At 38.2% G+C, this 5,409-nt stretch overlaps 1 long non-coding RNA gene across 1 annotated transcript in view; it reads right to left on the bottom strand.

The window, feature by feature from the left end:
* LOC134739131 (uncharacterized) overlaps positions 1–4,809 on the bottom strand; it is a 15,050-nt gene extending 10,241 nt beyond the window's left edge. The window contains exons 1-2 of the long non-coding RNA XR_010125642.1: positions 4,691–4,809; positions 4,446–4,560 (exon numbers count right to left, since the gene is read on the bottom strand). This is a non-coding gene — a long non-coding RNA (uncharacterized LOC134739131). The remainder of the gene's footprint in view (positions 1–4,445; positions 4,561–4,690) is intronic.
* Positions 4,810–5,409: the final 600 nt, after the last annotated feature.

The raw sequence follows: 5,409 nt of genomic DNA, 5'->3' as shown, positions 1-5,409 counted from the left end.
TGTATTTCTCATTGTTTCTTCATGGGGCTGTCTCCTCCTTCAAAGTATGAAGTTCATCAGAGCTATCTGTTTATCTCCAACAATTTATGAATATATGTGTCCCTATGCTATATGGCAAGTGCACAATAAATAGTTGTTGAATTAATGAACAGTAAGAAATAAGAACAAGAACACATCCAAGTGATTTTGCAAAGTTTAAAATGAGACACTATAAATTATCTAGGTGAGTGCTGCATTAGAAATGAAATATATTATTCAAGTTCTACTCTCAGATTTTATTGATTTCCTTATGGAAAACATGTGCTGTGTTTAAAGTCAAAGAAGCTTTAATGCAAGTCAGATCTTCCTTCATAATCCTTTGGAAATAGCCTTTGACAATGAGGAGAGAGTGAAATGTGACTTGTCACATTATAAATAAGGCCAAAAATACACACTTGATGTCATCTAGTGTTTGGTGTTCCAAGAACCAAAACTACTCATTGCAACATTTCAGCTTAACATCTGCTCTTCCAACCTGTTCAGCTGGTTGTTTGTAAAACATTCCAGCTTATCTCTTCAAAGTAATGTGAGTGGGAGTAGGAACCCTTTGTTGAGAACATTTTTTAAGTAAGATTCTAGAGGGCCAGTTATTTGTGGAAACCAGCTGATGGATGGGGGCAGCTGGAAGAGCCAGAGATAGGTGAAGAGAATAATTTGATCCTCCTGTGACTTTTCCTAGTGCTGTCTTCCATCTCCCCAGCTGAGAACTCCTGTGATAGCCTCCTGTCCACCCCCCTCACCTCCACCACTGGCTCATTCCTCCCTCCAGTCTGGTCTCTCCCCAAGTCCCACCAGAGCAGACAACTTCAGCTGAAGAACATTTTGGTTTGAACTATCCTAAAAATGGAGACACCCCTTTCTTGGATTTCTTTAATTGATATATCATACTTGTATGTATTTGGAGCTACATGTTATATTTTGACACATGTATACAACATGCAATGATTAAATCATGGTAATTGGATATCTGTCATCTCAAACATTTATCTTTTATCTTTTCTTTGTGTTGGGAACATTACACTTCTTCTCTTTTAGCTATTTTGAAATATAAATAAGTTATTATTAACTATAATTTCCCTTCTGTACTATTAAATACTAGAATGTATTCCTTCTATCTAACTGAATTTTTGTACCCATTAACCCAATTCTAAACATTCTACAACTATAAATCACTGGCAAGGAAAAAAATGATAAATCAAAACAAAACATCAGAACTTAAAAACAGCTGGATTTTCTTCCAGGTGGAGTTGATGCCCTCTGAATTTTCTTGTAAGTTGTATACTTTCTTCAGAGAAGATCAGAATATTATCCTCTAGGATTAGGGCAACCCTTTGTAGGAAGAACTGACACTCTCCAAATTCTCCCTCAACCAGCTTCTTAGTGCCCCACATTCCACAATTAGATGCTCATTTGTTGGTTTAAAACTTCTGTAGCTTTGCTTGTTTACTTTTTACTCCCTCATCGTCTTTATACATCATGACCTTAACATGGATACCTCAGAGTGAAGATATTTGTCAGATCTATTTCTAAGACCAAAAGACATTGGGGATGATGTTGTTGTGAGGGTGGGGGCTGGGGAGTAACTGGGAGTTCCAGGGCCCACTTGGGCTGCCAGGAGTGAGGGACTCACAGGACGTCTTCAGGCCTATCTCATTTTCTTCACAATTTCCCCTGCCCCGTCCTACTCAGAATGTGAAAAAGCACAGCTTTTTGCCATATGTTCTTTGATTCCCCTGGTTAGTAATAGCCCTGAAATATCAAAATGCTTTTGCTATTTAAGACCTTAATGCTCTTTAAAGACTTTTTTATTAACTGTAGCACGTAAGTCTGAGTTACGGCAAGAGACTTAAAGTTGTTCGGCGCATTGTTGGTAATTCAGGATAGGATCACAAAAGCAATAAAAATGGGAGAAAGAAAAAGATGATGATGCGTTGCTGATGCAGTACCTGAGATTTTCATGTCACAAGCTGAACATAGGTGCAAGTTTTCCCACAGAAATAAACTCTACCAACTGTTATGTATCCGCAGCAGAGAAGGAAGGTATGATTCAGAAATTAATTTCTATCAAATTGTTTATAGCTCTATCTATTTTGATTATCCACACTTTCATATTTGTAATATTATGTTGACGCAAAAGTAATCGCGGTTTGTGCCATTACTTTCAATGCAAAAACCGTGATTACTTTTGCACCAACCTAATAGCTGAAAAAGAGTTAGCAAATAAAAACCTGAAAATGTACTATGCAGCCCTTTCTAAAACCTTTCCACAGCTCATCCTTTCTTCCAGCCATTAGGGCCAACACCAAATTCTTTCCTTCTGCCTCTCCATTACCAGGACTAGTTAGTGCTTTAATGCTCCTTATTATTCACGAATTATCTGACCAAAATAACCCAGTCATTGTTAAAATTAATTCCTCTGAAACAGTGTAAAAATACGGCACATAAAATTTAATTAGGCTAATAAATACTTGGAATATTGTTAAGATATTACAAATGAAGGATACAGGAACTTATGGTCTAGTGGGGAATTTACAGTCTAGATCAAAACTATAGCTGCTAAGGGAAGAAGACAAAGCAAATGCAGTTTTGCCATTGAAGAGGCATAGAGCTCTGTTGGAGCACCAAGGAGGGAGATATTATTTCTATCTGAAAGGAGAAGGGAAATGCTCATAAAGGAGGAAGATGGTAGCTAATTGAGATAACCACCGATTTGTGAACACCACTTCTTTGAATGATCATTATGAAAAATATCTATGAACTAGATTCTTCTCTACATAGAAGTTTGAACAAAGCATTAAATGTTGAAGGCAGGAAGTTACCTAAACTACTAAATAAAAATAATTTATTTTTGTTATACTCTGACATCTGTTAATAACAGATAACACTTCCTTGAAAGTCAGAGTTTCAGTTAAATACCAGGTAGAGAGTGAATTAAAAAGCAATAAACAAGTAACCCTTGTATACTTACATAACATCACCTTTAAAAAGAGTATCCAGTATCAAAGTCAAGTGCCAAGGCTAAGGGAGGCAGCCTGGTGCCCTGGAAAGGGCATACGTAGGCTTTGCCTATGGAGAGACCTATGTTCAATTGCCAGCTCTACCATTTGTTAGCTCTGCATGCTTTGATTTGGGCACTTTATCTTTTTCTCAAAGTTTTCAATTCTTTTCCTATAAAAGAGAAATGTTTTTAGATCTTACTAATGCACACATCTAAAAGCTTAAATTCAGTGTCTGAAAAAAATCACGGTTTAGCCTAATAATTTTGTTAATTTATTTCATTTTCTTGAATTTTGGTGGCTGATGCCAACCTTTGGAAGGCTAAGGCGGGAGGACTGCTTGAGCCCAGGAGTTCAAGACCAGCCTGGGCAACATAGTGGGATCCTGTCTCTACAAAAAAACAAAAAATTAGCGGAAGTGGTGGCATGTACCTGTAGTACCAGCCACTAGGGAGGCTGAGGTGGGAGGCTTGCTAGAGCTCAGCAGATCGAGGCTGCAGTGAGCCAATGACAGCACTGCACTCCAGCCTGGGAGACACAAGATCTTGTCTCAAAATAAAATAAAATAATTTAAAAATTTAAACAAATCACTCTCTCCCTCTTTCTCTCTTCCTTGCTTCTTTATCTCCCCTCCCTACTCTCTCACTGTATTATATATGCTGCAATTCTATCCACAGGTAGACTAGCCTGTAATCCTACTTAGTGAAAATGTTACTAATAAATTTCTCACATAATAATAAAAATAAGGATAATAAAGAACACCAAAGAATTAATACTATCCCTGGCAATGAAGAGACAGAAGGAAGCAATCCATGTCCCATCTGAGGGTTTGAAGAAAGAAGAGGAGGTATGGAAGCCTTCAGATGGGGCAGCAAGGTACATTTTTCACAGATCCTCTAAGGTTTTTAAGGGCACATATTTTTGCTAGAGATTCTCCAAGACACACCTGCAAAATATAAATTTCAAATTGCTCTCTATATGCTAGTGTTCTTGATTTGTATGGCTGATAATTGCCTTTTAAAGGGGCTTCATATCTAGGATCACACCTTACCTTCTCCACACCATGACGAACCTGGGGCAGTAAATATCACCACTCCATGTAGCATTTCATCAGCACACAATACCCATCCTACGCTGAGTTTTCCTTGGTGCCCAGCTAACTAGTGTTACAGCCCAGCCTTAACTCAGATGTTGAGTAATTCCAATTGCTAGGCATTCTGACCCCAAGCTTGTGGGGTGCCCTTCCTGATCTTTCTTAATAATGAGAATATCACCTACCTTGTCCCAGACAAATTGCCAAGTGCTTAGCATGCACTCTTGATTACCTGTAACCTCAATGCACATTAGGAAAGACTGTGCTTGCTTTACAGATGAAGAAATGATGAGGCTCAGATCAGTTAAGAAACTCACCTTAGACTGGGTGTGATGGCTTATGCCTGTAATCCCAGCATTTGGGGAAGCCAAGGCAGGAGGATAGCTTGAGGCCGGGAGTTTGAGATTAGCCCAGGCAACATAGTGAGACCCTCTACAAAAAATAAATTTAAAAAATTAGCCAAGCATGATGTTGTGCCTGTAAGTCCCATCTACTTGAGAGGCTGAGTGGGGAGGATTGCTTGAGCCCAAGAGTTTGAGGCTTCAGTGAGTCATGATCATACCACTGCACTCCAGTGAGAGAAATTTGCCTTAAATCACATTGTTAGTGAATTCCAGAAGCAAACTGCAAACCCAGGCACATTCTACATTCTTCTCAAATGTCTTTTTCAAATCAATGTCACTGCAAAATAAGAAAAAATAAAAAACAAATGTCACTGCAACCTTCCTTTCCATTGAACTTCCATTGCTTTCTGTCTGAGTCTTATTTAGAAGGAAGTCTGCAAACTTCTTCCCTTCTCCACTCACCATTTCACTGTAAGGTCTTTATGACCAATAAATGACTTGCTGTATTCTTCCTACCATGCCTAGCACTGTAAGAGCTTAGACATATTTTTAAGTGATTAACACCATTTTTGAAAAGCTGTCCCAAAGAAACCAAAGCTAGGCCTGTGACTCCAGGTACTTCACTCCTATTGAAAAGTAGTAAATAATTAAGAGAAAGCATACAAATTAGTAGAATGCTTAAATTTCCATAGGAGGCAAATAAGTAACCCCATTTTTATTTGCCAGTGAAGTAAAAAATGTGATCACTTACATGCCCATTTATGCCCACTCTTACCAAAATCTTTGAGGTGGCCCATCCATTTACGAAGACACAGTCTACTGTGAGTAGACATCCGCAGAAACTTCTAGATGATGATATTTTCCAATCCTAATTATTTGATAAAGAAGTTTAAAGCAACTCATAGTTAAAAACTCTTTGCTATTGTGACTAGTGCTG

The sequence above is a fragment of the Pongo pygmaeus genome, chromosome 2 (assembly GCF_028885625.2).
Source record: "Pongo pygmaeus isolate AG05252 chromosome 2, NHGRI_mPonPyg2-v2.0_pri, whole genome shotgun sequence".
Taxonomy (NCBI): Eukaryota; Metazoa; Chordata; class Mammalia; order Primates; family Hominidae; genus Pongo; species Pongo pygmaeus.
This window is presented reverse-complemented; position numbering and strand designations above follow the sequence as displayed.